This window comes from Castor canadensis, chromosome 1 (assembly GCF_047511655.1).
Source record: "Castor canadensis chromosome 1, mCasCan1.hap1v2, whole genome shotgun sequence".
Lineage (NCBI taxonomy): Eukaryota > Metazoa > Chordata > Mammalia > Rodentia > Castoridae > Castor > Castor canadensis.
The window spans coordinates 14,826,477-14,847,667 of record NC_133386.1 but is presented as its reverse complement, the minus strand read 5'-3'; the positions used below and the strand labels follow the sequence as shown (position 1 = coordinate 14,847,667).

The window sequence follows — 21,191 nt, the reverse complement described above, 5'->3', positions numbered from 1 at the left end:
CAAGGACACCATTACCATGTTTTCAAGTAATTTAAAGAACTCAGATGCTGACATAATTTCTAAATTATTATTTGCAATAACAAGCCCAGTAGCTTATGGAAAAGCTATCACTAAAGAAATACCTATTAAAATACATCAGGGTGTGATAAGGATGGAGCTCTAGATGAAACAAGAAGGCAATTTCTTGCGAGGCATAAAAAAATATGGGGCACAGATTTATCTTCGACAGAGTGACCTGCCAAAATCCCGGCTCTGCAGCCCATCTGATAAAGGTCAACCCCTGGACATCCAGACAAGCTGATACACACAGCACCTGCCTTACCAAAACAAGTTACAACACTCAGCACAGTCTCAAAGTTTGAAAGCCAGTAAACTAAATTTCTCTATACCATGTGTAATGTTCTGCCTTTCCTTTTTCACACTAGATGACAATCTGTGTTCTTGTGAAAGTCAGTTAAGAAAAGTGTGATGTTTGTTGTTTTCTGCTTTTGACCTTTTTTTTTTTTTAAAAAAAACACCTCCAAAGAAATTCTCCCACTACTAGACTGGAAAGGAGACAGGAAGAAATACTGAGACTCGCCTTTGAAATGCCTTTCAAGAAGAATGATGCTTGCTTATAATAACTTTTTGATTATGACAGGTTTGGGTTTTATAAGGTAAGAAGTATTTTCCAAATTACTGCCTTCAATTGTTAAGTGGGTAGAAAATATGCCAAATGAAACTCCTGGAAACTTGTAGTCCTCAAAATATTTTTTGTAGCCTTATTATCATTATTATTATTATTATGAGCAGAAATTGCAGGGATGACACTCAAGTCAAGTTTGGTGAACACCCTGAATTCTGTCTGTGTGTTTGGAGGGGGTAAGCTTATAATCAGAAGAATTAATGCTGCTTCTTGCTCACAGCTGCATCCAACACAATCATTTCATGCCATGAGCTGTTCTAATTTTCCTGGCTTGGAGCCTTCTCTATTAAACAAGAAAATGAGGTGGGAAGGATCAGACAAATTGCAGGGCAACCGGGAATTGGGCCTCAACCTGAACTTCATCCAGTCCTCTGATTTTTAAGTGGTTTGTTTTTTAGAAATGTCTGTCATAGCCTATAAATCATTGTTAATTTCATCATTAAACTGACTTCAGAGAGATTTTGTTTTAAAGAGACAATACAGTTAGAGAATCATGAAGTCTGAACTCCAAAGCTGGAAGTGACCAAAGCCAGCAGAGGTCTCCTGATGGCTGTTGGAGGGGCCAGTTCCAATGCTGTGTGTGCAACCCTTCCCTTCTACATAGCAGTTCACTTCTGGCTGCTCTCTACCCCTGATCATCCTCCTCCCTGGCCACTCTAAGCTTAATGGGAGTAAAAGTTGATAGTTTATAGTAAATTCTGGACCAACTTTAATTTGGCAAATTTTGAGCTACAGCCCCCTCTTTTTGCTGATGGATTAGGTAACTGAGTCTGGAGGTGGGACCCCACTGTCCACACCATGTAGCTTCTGCCTCCTAGTCTTCTTTTTATATCTAGATACCTCATTCCACCCTTTCCCATGCCAAGACTTAAAACGTTTCAAGTACTTAAAAAAATAGATAATTTCTAAATCATCCCAAAACCACTAACACATAATGTTTTATCACAATTTCCCAAAGCACAATGGCATATTAAGACTTGATTTCATTTTGATCTATATTCTCTTTTGGGGCTATAAGGCATTATCTCAAGTTATTACTCCAGAGACAGAGACAAGAATTTTGTGCTATTCTACTTCTCAAATCATTTCAGGCATTTTATTTCATTTCATTTCACCTAAATCTCTTGCACAGTTATTTCCGTCTGTATTTTCTTGTATCACTTAAAAATTACTTTTACTTGGTCAGGGTCTAAAGAATTGCATTGAAAAACTAAGGAATTATTGAGGGAAAAATTCCATTAGCACAACTAGAGTGATCAGAAGAAATTGGCTAATTTCACTGTCTTTCTTTGGCCTCTTAATAGAAAATGGTTGAAATGTGTCTGCCATGAGTAACTGGCATTCTGAAGTTGATTTAAAGCTGTAGCGAGGAAGAAAAGTGAGCTACATTGAAAAAATTTAAATCTTAGATTTGAAGATATTTTTAAAAATCCCAGAAATTCCCATGCCCAGGGAATTGCAGATGTCAGTCTTGTGTTTTTTGCCACTAGAAGTGAGAAAAAGGAGGGACCCAGCTGGTGTGAAGGGGGAGACACAGGCTCCATCAGCCATTCTTAGACTGAAATCTTTAATGGGTATTTTCTTGTTAATAATCTTAACTATTTCTTTGGGGTAACTACATGTTCTCATTCTTCAGTGGAAAGGGCCACCCAAGGAAATGAGCTTCCTTGTGGATGAGAATGACAGACGTCCTTACAGTTCTCTGGTTACCTTGTCCTCCATGGCCTCCACTGACTGTCCTGGGCCAGCACAGTCCTCTGCCTTGATTTAGCTCTGTGAGCTTTACTTTTCTTCTGTTAGCCTTTTTCTACAGCCAGGGCAGTACTGAGAAATAGACCTTCACCTGGATACTGGCTCCTGCCCATCTTGCAAAGGCCTCCTCTTCCTCCTACCCCTCTCTCTCCCCTGCCCCGCCTCTCCTCCTCTTCCCAGAAGCACACAGGCAGCAAGTGTTTGCAACACAGAGGAGCACATGCACATGCACATGCGGGAATACACTCATGGAGCAAGAGGGCACCTCACCACGGTGGAGTTCAACAGGTTGGCAAGTGCTCATGTGATTGGGTGGAGGCTGTCAGACAAGCTGGGAAGAGCTAGAAGGAGAAAAGAAAGCCAGGACTGGAAGAGAGGTGGACTAGTTGGGATGTTGTAGGAAACTAGAGTTAGAAGAGGAGAATTAGAAAGTAGCAAAGAGAGCTAGAGTCTTCAGCCTCTCTCACCTGTGGTAAGTCAGGCATTGATAGAAAGCGTAAGAGAGACACACATTCATAGATTTGCTGTAGGCCCAGCTCTCACTAGCTAGCTAGAGCCTTCTTCCTTTCATTTTGGTGACTCATTTCTATTGGTCACTTAGGCATGACATCTGTTTCTGCCACAGGGAGGCTGTGTATTTTGAAGGAACCAATAACACTTGGTGACATTTCACCAAAATGGCTGCTTAGGTTCCTTTTCCACTAAGTAGTCATGAAGGCTGGACTACAGGGTATTTTATTCTCTTTATGGTAGCCCTAGCACCTCACACAGTGATGTCCATAATTAATAAGTAAATATTTGCTGCTAGCTAGAGCTTTGGGCAGGTCATTTCAGTTCTCTGGGCCATTGGGCCTTCATCTGTGCTGTGAGGAAGCTGGTATCTGGGTTATACCAAGAGCCCCTCTAACACTGGTCTTCCATGATTTTGTGCTTCCATGGCTTCCAGCACACTGCCAAAACCGATTTAACTTAAGAAGACAAGGATGTTGCTTGTAAAGACATTGAAGACCTTGTAAACCAAACTGTGGCTGTCTGGGAGAGTGTTTACAGAGGACCTTGAATGGGGCCTGGGAGGATGCAAAATGGACCAGTCCTCCCTAGCTGGGAGATCCAGAGAGCCACAAATTCTTTCTATGGAGGGAAGGAGTCGCCCATAAATCTAACCTGGACATGAAGCCGTGCTGATGAGCCATAGAAAGTTCATGACAGAGGTGCTTCAGAGCTAAGCCTGTTCCTACAGGCTGTTAAGAAAGAATGATCCTGAATGGAGAAAGTTTGAATTTTGTCTATATGCATATATTGCTATATGAACATATTCATTCAATTGGCAAATATTATTAAGTGTATTAGTGGACAAAGTGCTGAGGAGATAAAGAGATAAATCAGGCCTCAGGATCCTGAGATCGGGTTGGGGATGAAAGACACATTTGTAGTGAAAACATGGCGGACACAATGTGAAGGAGACAGGTGTTCCACTTCACCGTGAGTCCTCTCCAGCGGTTTTCCGGTTAAGGATTTCAAAGGAAGGAACGTCCAGTTCCCACTGCATCATTAGAGAAGTGGTGTTTGAACTTGGCAGGACTGGGGCATTTAGAGACGGCAGGGCGAGTCTAGATGAACAGAGGGAAGCACATAGCACGTACACGATGAGTGAGTTCAGTTCAGTTCTGTTACAGCAGACTTCATGAAGCCAACTCAAAGCAGATTGGTTTGGAAACATAGGTTGTGACCAGATTGAGGTCATTTCAAGTTGTTCCATAGAAAGTGTGGCTCACAGAGCAGGGTGCTGGCCGGAGCTGGGTTTCATAGAGAATCACAGCAGAGTGGAGCCAGCTGGGAGCTGAGAGACCTGGAGGGAGCAGGGCCAGGTAGGAACCTGCTGCCTTGTGGTCTGGGCTGGGACTGCTTATTTCTGGAAATAGGGGGTGGTGTCAGGGAGGGGAGAGGGGTTAAATGTGACCATCTGCAGAACCACAGGAAGATCAGCTTCCACCATGGTGAAGCCTTCAGCAGTATTAAGTCTCCAGAGAAATTAAGGAGGGAAAAAGAATGAAATCCTAGAGAAAGTCACTTGAGCATCCTGAAGAGGCAAAAGCCTGACCCTAAAGAGTGACAGGGCAAGACGCCAGCCCTGGGAACCAAGTTCAGACTCAGGGAGGCAGGGCTCTGGGTGCTGAAATGTCTGGTGTGAAGCTTTGGTGTCGCTTGCTTTCTGGGTGACTTTGGGTGAGTTGTTACCTATGTTTGTCTCACCTTCTTTGTCTGTAGATGGGGATCCCGATAGGAAGCACCAGGTTGACTGTTGTGAGGATCAAATGAGCTTGCATGTGTCCTGCTCTCAGAGCAGAGGCTGGCACGTGGTAAGTGGCGAACTTTGCTATCATGAGGACACTTTTGGAGAAGCTGAGTGAAGACAAGTACGAATGGGGCTGCTTGGAATGAATGGCAAAGTCAGGGACTTTTAGTTCTTGGAATTAATGGGACGTCGTGAAGCAGTTTCAGTCGAGGGGGAAGAAGTCATGGGAGAGGGAAGATATAGAAGGTGTAGAAGTTCACTGGGGGTGAATTCAGACCCCAGCTAATGGTGTGGGCTTACTGACCGGGGAAACAGTCTTGAAGGAGGACAGATGGCTTCCTTTGCTTTAGGTTGAGTCACAGTTCTTTAATGGGCCTCCAAATTCCTCTGGGGATTGACTCCTGCCTGATTCTCTGCTAGAGTGCCTCCATTCTCCCCACTGCCCTTTGCTTTTCTTGTGTTTCTCAGACCTACAAAGATTGCCTTGGCCTGTGCCTTGCTCCAGCTATGCCATCCTTCTGTGGCACCTGTCCCTCGGATCCTTCCTGACAGTCATGAAGGCCTCCTAACCCACCAGTCCAGTGCAGCCATCCAGCACCTATCAAGGCCGGGTTCTCAGCTCTCATGGCTTATTCAGTGGTATATTGTGTCTTCATGACGTATAAGCTTCATTAGGGCAGAGATGTTTCCTGTTTGATCATCATAGTATCCTTTATTCCTGGTGTTTGAAAGGAGCTCAACTAAATGCTTGTTGAATGAGTAAATGAATACATCTTCCTTTAGTAGATGAGGAGATAAAAGGCAAGGTTCACATCATTTTGATGTGGAGAAGAAGGAGATTAAGGAAACCGAGTCATTTGACCTTAATTTTCTACTGTAAATCATGAAGTAAGATAATGTCTAGAAAGTGAGAGGGGTAGACTTCTGGGTATATCCAAAGGAAATGAAATCAGTATTTTTTTCTTTTCTTTTCTTTTTTTGCAAATTGGGGATTGAACCTAGGGCCTCGAGCTGTTCAGTAAGTGCTTTCCCATGGAAGCCAGGCCCCAGCCCTGAAATCAGTATTTAAAACCGACATCAGTGTTCCCATGTTCATTGCCACATTATTCTCAATAGCCAAGATACGGAGTTAATTTAAGTGCCCATCAGTGAATAACCGCATAAAGAAAATGCGGTATACATACACACTGGAGTACTACTCAGTCCATTAAAAAGATGGAAAACTATTATTTGTAAAAACGTGGATGAACCTGGAAGACATTATGTTAAGTGAAATAAGCCAGACACAGAAACACAAGTACTGCCTGATCTTTTTTATGTGGAATCTAAAACAATGGAACTCACAGAAACAGGGAGAAATGATGGGCATTGGTGTAGTTAGGGAGAGGTTGGTCAAAGGGTGCAAACTTGTAGACAGCAAGTTCTAGAGATGTAATGCACAGTATGGCAGCTCCGCTAACACTGTGCTATAGTTCTGAAAATTGCTAAGAGATCTTAAATGCTCTGGCCACAAAAATGGCACGTATGTGACATGATGGGTGTTTAAATCACCCCGATTCACTCACTTTACATATATATATATATTTCCAAACATCATCTTTTACACTGTAAATATATTCAACTTTTATTTGCCATTAATAACAAAAAAAATAATGTGTGGAATTGGCGCTCAGAATACCTCTCAGAAGAATGTCATAAAGGTTCAAAGAGGAGGAGGCATAGCAAAAGGAGAGGGGCTGTGGTGCAGCCATGCCCCTGCCCCCAGAAAAGAAGACAGTTCTAGGACTGGGGCTTGCCAGTGGAGGCAGCAAGCTGGGAGTTACTTGTGTTGGGGCTTCTTGCTCCATTCTTTTTCCCACATGCTTTTTAGGGCTAAGTGAAATCTTACAATGGTTACCATTTTCTGAGCACTCCCCACCAGCTGGGCTTGTTGACAAATCTTCGCAAGCATTTCCTGATCATTTCACCATCACAGTGAGCCCGGCAGTGGGGCTCCAGGAACCAATCCCAGGCCTATGTTAGCTGAGAAAATTGAGGGGTAGAACCCATTGGTGGAGGCTCCAGGAACTAATCCTAGGCCCAACTCCAGGGAGCACTGATTTACCCCTGGCTCCAGGATTGCACACTCTGCAAAATCCAGCTAGAGCAGGTTGTCCTGGCTGCTCTATGTGGGAACCTGGTTTTCAAGCCACAGTGAATTCATGTGTGAATGAAGAGAGGCGCTTTAGGGTTCTAGCCCCACCCACCCCAACCCAGTGCTTCTGGGCAGTCAGGGAGTAAAGGTCCGGTCACCATTGCTTTCCTTTATGTTAAATAGGACTGTGACCTCATTAGGCCACAGGCTCCTTTTCAAAGACAGCTCTTCACTCACCTTTCCTGCTCTCAAGGATAATTGATCTACTCAACTCCACAATTTCTCAGGTCAATTTCAGTAATTTGCTTCTTCTAGGAAGGCTTACCAGGCTGGTTCTTTTTTTGTTGTTGTTGACCTAAGCTTGCATGTGTAATTCTTTTTAGCTTTACTGCCTTCTCATTCGTAGTGTTGCATATTTTAATTGCTTTTCCATTTTATTAGTGTATATTAATTTGACAAAGGGGTTTCATTGTGATATTTCCATACTTCGACCAAATTCACCCTCTATTGTTCTTTCTTATCCCTTCCCCTGAGTATTTTAATTTTCTCTCTCTCTCATTCTTTTGTGTCAGGTGAGAAGTTGTTCTATTTTATTGATCTTCTCAAAGAAACACCTTTCACATTTACTTATTCTTTTGTTCGTTGTCTTTCCTTCAGTTTCATGTTCTAATTTCTCTTAATATCTTTGGATTTATTTTATTCCTTATTTAGGAATTCTTAAACTGAGCATTAAATATTCTAATACTTTATAACTAATACATTTTTTATATTTGAGACTACATTTCAGTTAGTTTTTCCCATGGCCCATAATTTTTGGTTTGAAATGTCTTTTTTTCATTGCCTTTAAGATAGTTGGAAAATCACCTTTGATTTTCTTGATTCCAAAGACTACTTAGGTAGATGTAATACCGATCTCTGATTTACAAGTAAAGATTTTCTCTTTTTATTCAGATTTTATTGAATTATTATCAGATTTAGTGGCCTGTAAATCTCTACTTTTTTTTTGTAAATTTTTGATACATTTTGTGTGCTCAAATTCATATTTAAATTTTGTGAATGGTTGATGGATAAATTTAAAAACTACGGAAAAGTATAAGGATTTCCCTAGCGCTAGTGAATGTAGGTGATTGGTGTTAAGACTGACTTACTTCTTAAAGGAAATGTATTGAAATCTCCCACTATAGCTGTATTCAATCAAGTTCTGCACTTTTAAGTAGCTTTTGCTTTTTATATTTAGCTGATGTGGTGTTGGGTTTTTTACTTTATTGACTGTTGAACCTCCTTTATAAGAATGTACCTTTTATATTACATAATATCCGTCTTTATCTTGTTTGGTCAGTTTTTCCTTAATTAATTAAGATGCATGGTGTTAATGTGACTCTTTTTCAATGTAGCTGAGGCAAATCAGCTCCCATCATGCAGACTGGCTTTTAGGATTTATCTTTCTGACTGTGTTTCTCAATGTAGAGTTTATCAAGTCAGTCCATATGAAATTCCATAGTGCTTTTGTCATTCGTGGGGGGGGAGTGGGTTGCTTATCTATTTCCAATATGCTTAGTTTGGATTTTAATTATAACCAAGTATTTAAAGAACATTTTGTATAATTTATGATAGTTACACAAGAAGTTTTGTTGTGACACTTCCATATACACATATATTACACCCCAGTTTGGCTCCATTATTCTCCCTCCTACCCCATTCCCCTTCTCAAAATAACTTCAACATTATATTCAATAATAAATATTCATACGTGGATAGAAAATATATCAACCATATTCACTTTCTTTTACCCTCCTGTGTTTACCCCCCCACTAATACCTTCCCCTCACATGACCTGTTTTACCTTCTTGTTCTTCATTGTATAACCAAGTATTTTTCTCCATTATAGCAGAAAATCCATAACTTACTCACTTTCTTTCTTTCTCTCCCTCCCTTCCTGTCTTTCTCTTTCTCTCTCCCTCCCTCCATCCTTCCTTCCCTCACCTCCTCCTTCCTTCCTTCTTTCCCTCCTTCTTTCCTTCCTTCCTGTCTCTTTCTCTTTCTCTCTCCCTCCCTCCCTCCCTCCCTCCCTCCCTCCTTTCTTCCTTCCTTCCTCTTTCTTTCTCTCTCTCTCCCTCCTTCCCTCCCTCCATTCCTCCCTTCCTTCCTTTATTTTGGTGGTACTGAGGTTTGAACTCCGGGCCTGGCATTTCTTGCTTTTTGTTATTTTTTGAATAGGATTACAGGCACGAGCCACAGTGCCTGGCAAAAATGTCTAATTTTCTATTGGATCTAAGTAGCAGTTCCTTTCTACCAAAGACCACCTAACTTGCCTGCCTTGCTCTAATATCTTCCAGACATCATTGCAAGTCCGTGGATTGGAGACTATTTAGTAAGACTGCATTAGAGGTACATTTAGGAATGTGATGCTTTCAAAGGAAGGAAAAATGTAGAGAGTTACTTTCAGGCCATTTGTTTTTCAACCAGAGCATTGGAGTCTCTGGTGATTTATGAAAATAAATGCTCTTCTCATTCCTCAACCAATTTTGACCAGTAGTATGGAGTGCAAAGATAGGAAAGGCTGCAAGAGGAGGGAGGAATGCATGTGGCCAACTGAGCATCTGCCTGCACTGGGAAAGTGTGGTTCACTGCCAGGGGATTCATAGTAACAAATACAGTGCACGGAACGAATGCCTGGCTTACAAAGTGCTGTCAGTAACCTGTGTATTCACTGGCAGATTCAATGAATGCCGATCGAGGGTCTGCTATGTACCCAACACCAGCCAGGGGTGTGTGATGGACAGCCGAAAGCGTCAAGTTCATGTTTACACTCCAGCGACTGCTCCAGGTGTGAAGGGTTACATGGTTTAGCTCAGTAGCTTAAGATGCTGACAGTTCTTCTGTTAAGTTTCTGAGTTGTTTCACAAACCAAAAATGCTTGGGGGAACTGCCAATGATTCATTTCTTCCTTCTCATTCTTCCATACTCCGATTGTATGAAATCTGAAAGAAGAAAAGGAAATATCACTGTTGCCCACCGGTGGTTCATGCCTGTAATCCTAGCTACTCAGGAGGCAGAGATCAGGAGGATCGCAGTTCGAAGCCAGCCCAGGCAAATGGTTTGCAAGACCCTATCTCAAAAAAACCTGTCACCAAAAAGAGGGCTGGTGGAGTGGCTCAGTGTGTAGGCCCTGAGTTCAAGCTCCAGTACTGAAAAAAATCATTCTTTCATGAGTGGTTGCTTTTTGAAGTATCTACATTTATGTACTGTGTACTAATGACTAGGAAAAAGCCATGTTAGGCTAGATTTTTCAGAATCTCTCTATACTACCACTGCTCTGCACTCACCTTAAAAAATAAAGTAGTTCCCCTAAAGTAGATCATTTCCTCATAGAAAAACTTGGCCATTAAACATTAAGAATTGTTTGGGAACCATAAATTAAGTCAGGTTATGGTGAAACAAAACTAACAAAATTTGAGTTGAGACCAAATGATTGATTCTTACCTGCAGATTCTTCTACAGACCAGGTGGGGGCGGCAGCGAGCTAACTGCCATCTACTGAATGGAAGGCCAGCTCATGCCCTTGGAGTCCAAGGCACCAGTGGAAGTGGCAATGAGTTAGCAGGAAGAGTCAAGGTTTTGCCTCTGCATTTCAGAAGAGAGCAAAGAACAATAGTTAGAAACCTCACCAAGATCAGAATGCAAGAAGTAGGACCCACTGAAGTGATTCAATTTGAAGAGCTTTGTGGTGAAAGCAGAGGCAGCAGAAAAAACAGGATGGCAGAGGTGTGAGGGTAGACACGCCAGAGAAGGCAGGCTGCCTCGCCAACATTTCTTCTGGTGCCTTTCCACCATGGTGTGCCAGGCCCCTCCTTGGTCCTGCTTGTTCTTCCAAGGTCAGGTGCTCTGGATGAGCCGACATGAGAGACTCCAGGCACCTATCTTTCTTGAGCTGAGATTGCAATGGATGTCCTTGCTCCATAAATAAATATTAAAGTAAGTTGACAACACTTGGCACCACTTTGCCATCCATGATCAGGGGATGGTGGTATATATTGAGGGATGGGCTATTCCTTCTGGTTACTGCAAAGAACTAAAGCCTACAACATCTCACTGTCTACTTTCTGGAAGATTCTTCACAATCACCAAGGAAATACAGTTCCGAGCTTCTGTTTGCTTAATGGTCTCCCCATGTGGTCTTGTCATAATTATCTTCAAATGGTGCTAATTAACAGAGCCAACTCATAGGCGGCCGTCCTCTCCTGCCTTGGCACCCTCATATACTGCATTTCGCACCCCTTGTGGGAAGGCATTCTGGAGAGCCTTCATTTGCACCCCTCCCCGCGTACACCTGGCCACTCATGTAAGCTGGCTCGCCATTCGGTACAGAATATCCCCAAGTCCTAGCAGATGGTGGCTTATCACAAGGCACAGCTATCCACCCCCTCCCAAAATCCTAGCAGAGGAAAAAGGTTTTTGGGTAGTCCCTTCAAGCTAATCATAATAGTTTGAATTGTGTAAGACAAATTTGGGAAGGGGAACAGAGTATGGAGAAAGAAAGAAGAGGGAGACTACTGAAAGTTCTTGGAAAGGAAGAAAAATTTCAATTAGACTTTAGAACATCAACTTATGAACATAGATTTTCTTGAGAAAATGGGTGGAAAGCTTTTGGTTATCGAGGACACCCAGAACCATGGTTTCTTACTCTTGGCTGAGCCAGAGGCAGCTTCACTGTGACCTTTTTTGGTCAGAGTTATTAAGCATTTCTGGCTTTATTTCTCTTTCTGTAAAATGGGAAGTAAAGTGTGGTTGAGGGCAATGTTTCAGAAAGATATTTTCGGGAAGAATGGTGACTATTACTGACAGATCAGTGGTTGTCCAGGTTGAGAGGATTCCTTGAGTGAATGCTAACAGGAAGAGATTTTGTTAGTAAGTTCAGGCTATTCAATGCTTCTCTCTAAACAGACACCTGTAGTAGTATTGACTGACTGAGAGTTGTTCTGTGGCATTGTTTATAAATCTTTGGAGTGATTACACAGCGTTTGTTCTCTGTTGTTTGAAATACCCTTTAAAAAACTGAATCTAGAACTTTGCTCCCTGCTGGTTTTGTTCTTTTCCACTTGGCAAAGATTGATGGATTTCATTTTTCTTTTGGCCTGTGCTTCTCAGTGGATTGAAATGAGCATGGCTTTCTTTGTTTACCTCTTTACCCAACTGTCAATAATAGAGTTGTGCTGGGAACAGGGTGTGCAACGTAACTTCTGTAGCAGAGTGTGTAGGGACAGGAGGGTTTGGTAGAAGTCTGGAATATTATATTGTTTTAGCTTTATTTTCTCAGTGCTGTAACTTTTTCTCAGGAGATATATTTTTTCTCACTGACAAAAATTCACACATTCTCTTGAGTAATACTATTTAATATGTAAAAAAATCATGAAAAATATGTTAGGACAAATGAAATGAGAGCAGGAAGGAAGTGGAAGTGTGATTGTGTAGAAATGGTGACATGAGGAATGGGCTGTGTCGCAGTCTTTGGTTTTGTTTTGTTTAGTGTTTTGCGGTACTGGGGCTTGAATTCAGGATCTAGTGCTTGCTAGGCAAGTGCTCTGCCACTTGAGCCCTGTCCCCAGCCATCATGGTCTGGTTATGATATGTGTGTGAGGCACGTGAATGGGGCTGGTGGGATGGATTTATAGCAATGGTGAAAAAAATAAACCCAACCTAATGGTTTTCACCCCTTCTTGCTCATTAAAATCACATGGAAATTTAAAAAAACGTATCAACACCTGCGTCTCTCCCCAGAAATCAGAACTTCTGAGGGTGTGGGTTCGGCTTAGATGTTTGTAAGCCCCCATGGTTAGCAGTCAGGGTCAGGAACTGATAATGAGCAGGCTTTTTCTAGGGGTCTCCAGGGAAGGGAGACCCTGGTTCCAGACAACGTCCATTCCTTGGTTTTACCTAACTCTTGATGGACCGCCTCTATTGGCATTGTCCCTGGGATACCTGGCTCTTCTTGACTTTTTTTTTTTTTAATTTTTATTTTATTCATATGTGCATACATTGTTTGGGTCATTTCTCCCTCCTTTCCCTACCCCCTCCCTTACTCCTCCTGACCCCTCCCTCTCCCTCTCTACCCCCTTGCTACCCGGCAGAAACTATTTTGCCCTTATCTCTAATTTTGTTGAAGAGAAAGTATAAGCAATAATAGGAAGGAACAAGGGTTTTTGCTAGTTGAGATAAGGATAGCTATACAGGGAGTTGACTCTCATTGATTTCCTGTGCATGTGTGTTACCTTTTAAGTTAATTCTTCTTGATCTAACCTTTTCTCTAGTTACTGGTCCCCTTTTCCTATTGGGCTGAGTTGCTTTTAAGGTATCTGCTTTAGTTTCTCTGTGTTGAGGGCAACAAATGCTAGCTAGTTTTTTAGGTGTCTTACCTATCCTCACCCCTCCCTTGTGTGCTCTCGCTTTTATCATGTTCTCAAAGTCCAATCCCCTTGTTGTGCTTGCCCTTGATCTAATGTCCACATATGAGGGAGAACATACGATTTTTGGTCTTTTGGGCCAGGCTAACCTCACTCAGAATGATGTTCTCCAATTCCGTCCATTTACCAGCAAATGATAACATTTCATTCTTCTTCATGACTGCATAAAATTCTATTGTGTATAAATACCACATTTTTCTTCTTGACTTTAAAAAACAAGGGTTTTCTTCAGTTGAACTCTAGAGCATTCAGACAGTATGAAAATGCTGAATGACATGGTATGAAATAGAGATATGGATTGCCTTTACTGAAAATTGCAGTGGAATTTTTTCAAAGGTCCTTATCCATTTGTGAAGAGGTTATGTTTTGAGTATGGAGGACATCTGTTTTGCACCTCATAGGCCCGAGAGCCTATGAGCTGCCCTCTCCCATGAGATTCAAAACGTCACCAGTCCCAAATATGTCAGTAGCACATGTCAAATATGCTGCTTGTCCCAAATATGATATGCTTCTTTCTTTTGACATGGCCTAAAAGTCCCTTATTAGAGAGAACTATGTTGGCTTCGAAAGGTAGTTCACAGGCAGTTAATTTAGTTTGCATCTGTTAGTCTGCTGTCTGTGTCTTTTAATTTAGTTTGAATCTGTTAGTGCTCAGGAGAATGGGACTCAGGAAAGGCAAATGTGTTGGAACAAAATGAGAGGAAGCAACAACACCACGGAAGGAAAGAGGAGAAGCCAGATACTAGGGAGGTCATAGGCAGTCTGAGGACAGGAAAGGCAGGGGCCGTGGGGGCTGACTGAAGGAAAGATGCTAGGGTCTTACATCACCAAGCTAGCGTTAACTGTATCAGAACTCTGAACCACTATCTCTGTGCCCACGACTTCCAAAGTTATTCTATCCCAGCCCTTTTCATTGAGCTCAGATTGCAAAGAGTCATTGACCATGACACTTGAGCTGCCTAACTGGCACCTCAAATTTAACATGTCCAAAACTAGATTCTGGAACCCTCTCTTCCTTCAAACTTGTATTTTCTGGGGACTTCCTGCCTTAGTAAGTGATAGGTGCATATCTGGGTTCTGGAGGCTCAAGCCTTGGAGTACTTCTACCATCTTCTCTTTCCTTCACTCTTGTAGCATCTGGTGTCTTAGCACTCATGTAGACTCTACCTGTCAAAGGTAGCCAGAATGTAAGTACTGGTCACCACTTGCCAGCACTGCTCTGGTCCAAGCACCATCAATTCTCACCTGGTGCCATGGGTTGAATGTTGGTATCTTTCCAAAATTCATATGTTGAATCCTAACATCCAATGTGGCGATATCAGGAGGTGGTGGGAGGTGGGGCCTTTGGGAGGTGATTAGGTTATGAGGCTGGGGCCCTCACGAATGTGATTAGTGCCTGTATAAGAAGAGACATGAGAATTGGCTTCTTCTCTCTGCTGTCTGCCATGAGAGGATACAGCAAGAAAATAGTGATCTGTAAACAAAGAATGAGGTTCTCACCAGACACTGGATCTGTTGGCTCTTTGATCTTGGCCTTCCAGCCTCCAGAACTGTGAGAAACACATTTCTGTGGTTTAAGCCGTTCAGTCTGTGATGTTTTTGTTACAGCAGTCTACACAGGCTAAGACACCCGGGTGGTTGTAGGGTCCTGGCTGGTCCTTGCCTCTCCCATCTCCCCACTCACACCCCAGTCTGGATGAATGGTTACAGTGGCCTTTCAAATGCAGGTTAGATAACATCATTCCTGCTCAAAGCCTCCAGTGGCTTTCCACTGTACTAAGGACAAACTCATCCTTTGTACTTGGTGGACTCTGAGGCCCCACACAACCTGGTGCATCTGCCTCTTTTCTATCCTCTCCTTATTCTGCCCCTTGCTAGGGCCAGTCCAGCTGCACTAGTCTCCCCTCTGATTCCTACCTCTGCGTGTGACACTCTGGTCTCTGCACTTGTTACTACTCTGGGCCATTCTATGCCCAGAATGCCCTTCTTCCCCAATGGCACCTTGTCACCTCACCTTCAATGCCTTCTTTAGTCGCCCTATCTGGTCATCTACTGAAAAGTTCAACCTTGCCTCTGTCCTTTGTCTCTCTCTCTCTCTTTTATTTATTTATTTTGATGGTACTGAGGTTTGAATTCAGGGCCTCATGCTTGCTAGGTAGGTGCTCTATCCCTTGAGCCACTCTATGAGCCCTTGTCCTTTGTCTCTTGAATCCCTGAAAATCTTTATCTTAGTTCTGTCGCATTTGACTTTCTATTTTATTAGCTAGTTATGAGGTCAGGGATTTCCATTATTTTGTTTGTTGCTGGATTCCCAACACCTACCACCCATGCCCAGAATATCATAAGTGTCCATTAAATAATTTTTGGTTGGAAAGACGACCTGATCTACAGGATATCTGAGATTCTTCCCAGGTAACTATGACCAAGTCTTGCCTTGTGCCCTGGTCTTCCAGGGGTGGAACTCCCACTTGTGGGAGAACTGGCGGCTCTCACTGTCTTGTGTGCCTCCTTGCCTGTCCTACCCAACTTCAAACTTCCTGAGATAGCTATTGGTCACTTCCTTGTCCCTGCTCAATCAGCTAGTTGTGGACTTGGTTTGGACCCTTCCAAGGGTCAGCACTTAGACCCTTCTTCTGTGGCCCCCTCTCTTTGGCTCACCTTCTTACTTACTTAAATCTAAGCACCTCTGGTCCTCACCAACCATTCAGTTCCTGGAATTGTGATATACCAGTCAACTCCAATCCTGCCTGAAAAAGAATTTGAATGATTCTTAATTATACTTCATTCCAGCCCTGCGCAGCAGACCACACAAACAATGATTCTCTCTACGGTTATGAGTGGAGTGTGAGAAGGTGGGGAAAATGCTTCAGGATAACTTGACTGAAGTTGTTTTGAAATGACTGAGAGGACCATGTGGCCAATACTTCCTATGCTCCTGATGGTGCCTGGGGCAGTGGTAGCTGGACGAGGGTTTTCTGACTTCTCAGGAGCAGGCCCATGTTCAGGGCTCTGCCTGTTGATCTTGTCAGATAGAAGCTTCTGGAAGCACAAGTGACTGGACATTGGGGGCTGTTCGTGAACTATTTCACAACACTTTTCTCCAGGAAAAAGAAAAAAAAATCCTCATTCTCTTCATCTCTACTGTTACATAACCTAACCTTTCCCTTGCTGGTTGAAATGAATGTCCTTTCTTTGCCTGAATAAATAGTGTACGCACACTTTGGGACAGGCAGCTTCTTCCAGTCTGGTGCTCCCCAGAGATTGGCAGCTTTGTTGGTTTGGTGGTGGCCCACAGCTGGACATGGGGCCAGGTTTTCCTTCTTGGAGTGTGGATTCTGCCAAAACACCTTGTAAATGTCTCAACATCTAACAACTCCTACCCTGTGGCAGTTGTAGTCACTCCAGAAGATCTGCTCGCCATTTGGACTTGAGGCCATTTGAAGTTGCAAATCAGTTGTGGTAGTTTATACAGAAGACATGAGAAATGGAAAGATTAAGAAATCTGGAGTCACAAACACTCAGGGGCGATGTTAACTGTCAATCTGATCCATCAGTACTGAGTTCAACACTTGATTTCCTAGTCTAGTCTTCTGAATTTCACATTAATGATTTTCTCATGCCCAGACAGCTCTTTGCATAACCTGTCTAGTTTATTCACACTTGTCTCCACTCTGCTTTGTTTTTCCGTATAAGAGAAATAGATAGTACCATCAAATTGCCCAACAGAGGTTGGTGTGACTCCATGCTAAGTTTGGCTTCTGTGTTTTTCATTCCTCAAATATGAAGCTTCATTGGTGTGAGGGGCAGAGTAAAATTGGCTCTCCGTGAGGCATGGCCCATATGTTACTCATTCTGAACCTTGGGCTGGATCGTATCACAATATGGTAATTGTGGATTGAAGTAAAGTTGTGAGAGTCAGGATCTCCTTGGAGTTTTAAAAATGAAACTTTTACAACAGTTTCTAATTCATTTTAGAAAATAGATGCAAATTGTAAAACTTTATTAATACAGTAAAAGGAGTTGATTTGGAAAGGAGCAGGAATACATAGGCAATATTTACAAATTGGGAAGAAGCATAATAGTATACACTATAGTATATTAAAAGTTCCATTTACAATGATGAACTCATTCCTTTTGTTCCTGTTTTTGTTTGGGCTTTCAAGGATCTAGTGAAGTTTCCAAACGCTTCCTTCAGAAAGGTGCACATGAGTTTTTGTTTCCAAAACTCCAGGTGTGATTTCAGGGATGCAAATGCCCTGGACATTGTATGTTTGATTTGTGGATGTTTGATTTGGAGGGTTGAGTAGGCAAACCAATAGAGTACAGAATGACTTTATGAAACAGAAATATCATTGTGCCATAATCAGCCAAAATTTACTTGAGAGGAAAATGCTGTTAAAACCATTCGTCACCCAAGTTGTGACATGAAATCATATTATTATCCATTTTAAGCACATTTTCACTCAGGGCGACCTAGTGATCTTCATTTGCTGTTATCCTCTGAGTTGACTTAATGCCAATATTGTGCAAATTAAATGAGCTATGTCCTATCTCTGATGTGACTATCTAATTTTGCTCATTTTTTATACTTTATTGTTTTTCCCTATTTCAGGGACCTTGAAGATACTGGGACTTGGGGAAAAATAATTTCTAGTAAAGGTTTTGGTATGACAGAGGAAGATTTCCAAGTCCAGGCAAGGATGGACTTGGAGGGTGAGGCTATTCAACAGCTACTGTAGATGGCCAAACTTGGCTTCTGTTGCTTGGAGAGCAAGTGGATGGAGGTCTCCTCAGCCACTGAGGATGAGAGAGGGAAGTGGGGGGTAGAGGGACAGGACTTTCTACTGGTTTGATTCAAATGAAAATGCATTTGATTTTTTAAAAAAGGTATGTTTGCCAAGAATTGTGTGAATTACTGCCATGAAGATTTAGGTGAAGACATATTGCCAATCAGTGGTAGGAGGTATGCAAGATACACACATAATTCAGGTTCAGAACAGGCTAAATTTGCATCATTTCATTTTTGTCCAAGTGCATGTTGTATGTTCTGATCACTTATGGGGCCATCATACAGTTTGTCTGTTGAAATGTCTAGCTCCCTTCCCAGATGCAAGCTGTTATCCTCTGAGTTGACTCAGAGCAGAAATTCTTAGGTACTTGTTGCTAAGGTGAGAGGTAAGAGCAACACGCTGTGGGATTCAGAGGGTGAAAACTGGGTGAAACTGGGCAATCAGGAAGGACAATGAGGGTGTTCTTGGCAATGAACCTTGAAGAAGTGGTCCAATCATGACTGACCTGGATGGAGAAGATGCTGAGATTGCAGCATACATTACTTGGATCAGGGAATGAGTCCACCTGCACAAAATGTGAGTGCAGTGAGGGTGGCTGGAGCTGGGCTCTTCACCAGGGTCATGGGGAAGTCGTTTGTACTTCATTTCATCCATAGTGATATGATGAGGATGATGAGTGAGGAAGGTAAACTGAGGAAGGTGTGGTCGCTGGATCAGGAATGGGTGAGGCTGGAGGCAATCAGACTCATTAGGATGCTAAATCAGTCCCGAGGGCTGCACAGGGAAGGGCTGGGGGCATTATGGAGGTGGGGTTTGAAGTCCTTAGATGACAGAAGCTCAGGGAAAAAGAGAATGGAAACAACCACCAAGTAACAGTTTTCTACTCTGCTCTCTAGCAATGGCTTTACAGCTGCAACCTTTTCCAGGTCTTCACTGCTTTGTGGCCAGGTGAATAACCACATGCTGCAGAATTTGCCCTGCTGCAGATTCTCATGAGAGCTCTTGAGGGCCGTCAGTGCCAGTGGGCCAAAGCTGTCCCCAAGGCACTGACATGGGTAAGCCCTACCTGCCACTAAGCTTACTGGACACAGGGAACCTCCAGGGGAGAGAACTCTGCATTTCCCAGTTTTCCTCCGGCTCTTGATTTCTGTTCTTGTTGGATCAAGGGATCCTTTCATTCTCAGTGGCTTCCAGGGATTTTTCTTCTATAAAATAGTTTCCATTTGGTGTTCTGCCCCTGGGCAGTGGAACAGATTTGGTGCCATATTTTAAAATCATTTAGCTGGAAGCCCATGACTCAAGCTACAGTAATCCTAACTATGTAGGAGGCTGAAATGGGGAGGATCATTGTTGGAGGAAAACTCCGGGCAAAAACTTTGGGAGACCCCATTTCAACTAATACCTGGGTCTTGTGGTGTGCAGCTGTCACCTCAAGTTACAGGGGAGGCTGAGGAGGGCAGGATTGGAGTTCCAGGCCAACCAGGCAATAAAGGTTGCAGCACCCTGCACCTGTCATTTCTGCTGCAGTAGGAATGTCCAGGCTGGCCAGGGCAAAAGAGCAAGTCCCTATCTCCAAAATAGCCAGAGCAAAAAGGATTCGTGATATGGCTCAAGTGGTAGAGTACCTGCCTGGCAAGTGCAAACCCTTAAGTTTAAGCCCCAGTCCCCCCCCCCCACACAAAGATATCATTTTTCATTGTCCTTGGATGAAATTTGTAGGGTTCTTCTTTCCTGTCAGGAGAACACTTTAGACTTTAGTAGCAGATGAAAACAAATTGCTGGCAGGGTCACCCCTCTCTGAGTCCTGGTTGTGACCCTGCTTTCCACAGAGAAATGGGGAAGCATGTGTGTCTGTGTATCTGGTGACCAGAATGGATAAGAAGGGAGGGTCAGGAGGATGGGACTTGGTGGGGGTAGGGCTTGGGGGCAGGGATTGGGAAGAAGAACTGAGGGGCAGGATCTTTGTGTGGGGTTCAGAGAGGTACTTTTTAATGTAAAGAACTTGCTATTTTAAATCATTGTATAAATGACTCTATAAATACAAAAGCCCATTTTATTCTTGTAATACAAAATTTTCAATAATTACTAGGGGCCTTTGTTTACCATGTCCTCTACTGCACCCCAAGACATCCCCTTGGAGGGTCACTATCTCAATCTAGGTTTCCAAATACATTCTCCTGAGAGCCTGAATGTGGGTAGTCAAGTTCATCTTCTTCATGTCAGACTGTGTTGTAGGTCACTGGCCAGACTGCAGATTGTCTATTCTTTGGCCAGATGGTAACCATGGTCCAATTAATGGTGATCTGATGTAGGGGCATAAAGTTGTAGGAACTTCACTTGGTTGTCCAGGCAACAGGAGCTGAGGGCAGGACAATTGCCCTTAGGGAGATGTCTGGCTGGGGATTAGGTACTGCTTCATATCTCCAGGTAAGCACTGTTTCAATTTTGGTTGTACTTCCCGAGGAAAACGAGAAACTTAGCTCCTTTTTATAGTGTGATGGAATTGAGAGAGTTTTGGAGCAGTGCTCCCAGGAAACATCTTTGCTAATAAGGACAAATGGAGAATTTGGGAAATTACCTATATATTTGAATTCCAAACTCTGCTATCATCTGGGGTGTCCGACAAAAGCATATACTTCCAATCAAAAACCTGATTTTTTAATCTTAGTCCAAACCACCTGGATCACAGCAAGATTTTTACCTGAGTGACCCAGACAGATTACATCAATTTTCTGCTTTACTTTGCTTGTGGAAACCAGGCTGTGAGTGACTGCTTCTGGAATAAGAAAATGTATCAAAAAACAAGGTGGTAACCTGGAAACATGTCCAGAATTTCATTGTCCTATGTTTCTTCTTTTTAATTTTATTGTTTTTATACTTATTCACGTGTTGTCCTGTGTTTCTTAATAACGCATGACCCTATAAGGGAATGTGTAGGTCGGTTTTCTTTGTTTTTTAATAATAATGATGTGGATGACACGATTGTGACAAAGGCCAGGTTTTATTTTTTCATGTAGAAAGATGTAATCATGCATCAAGGGATGATACTTCTCTTTGAATTACACTTGCACGA

General features: G+C 42.7%; 1 protein-coding gene across 1 annotated transcript in view; it reads left to right on the top strand.

The window, feature by feature from the left end:
- The first annotated feature begins 376 nt into the window (after window positions 1–376).
- Esr1 (estrogen receptor 1) overlaps window positions 377–21,191 on the top strand; it is a 399,315-nt gene continuing 378,500 nt past the window's right edge. The window contains exon 1 of the mRNA XM_074072284.1: window positions 377–656. The gene's annotated coding sequence lies outside the window, so the exon portion shown is untranslated. The remainder of the gene's footprint in view (window positions 657–21,191) is intronic.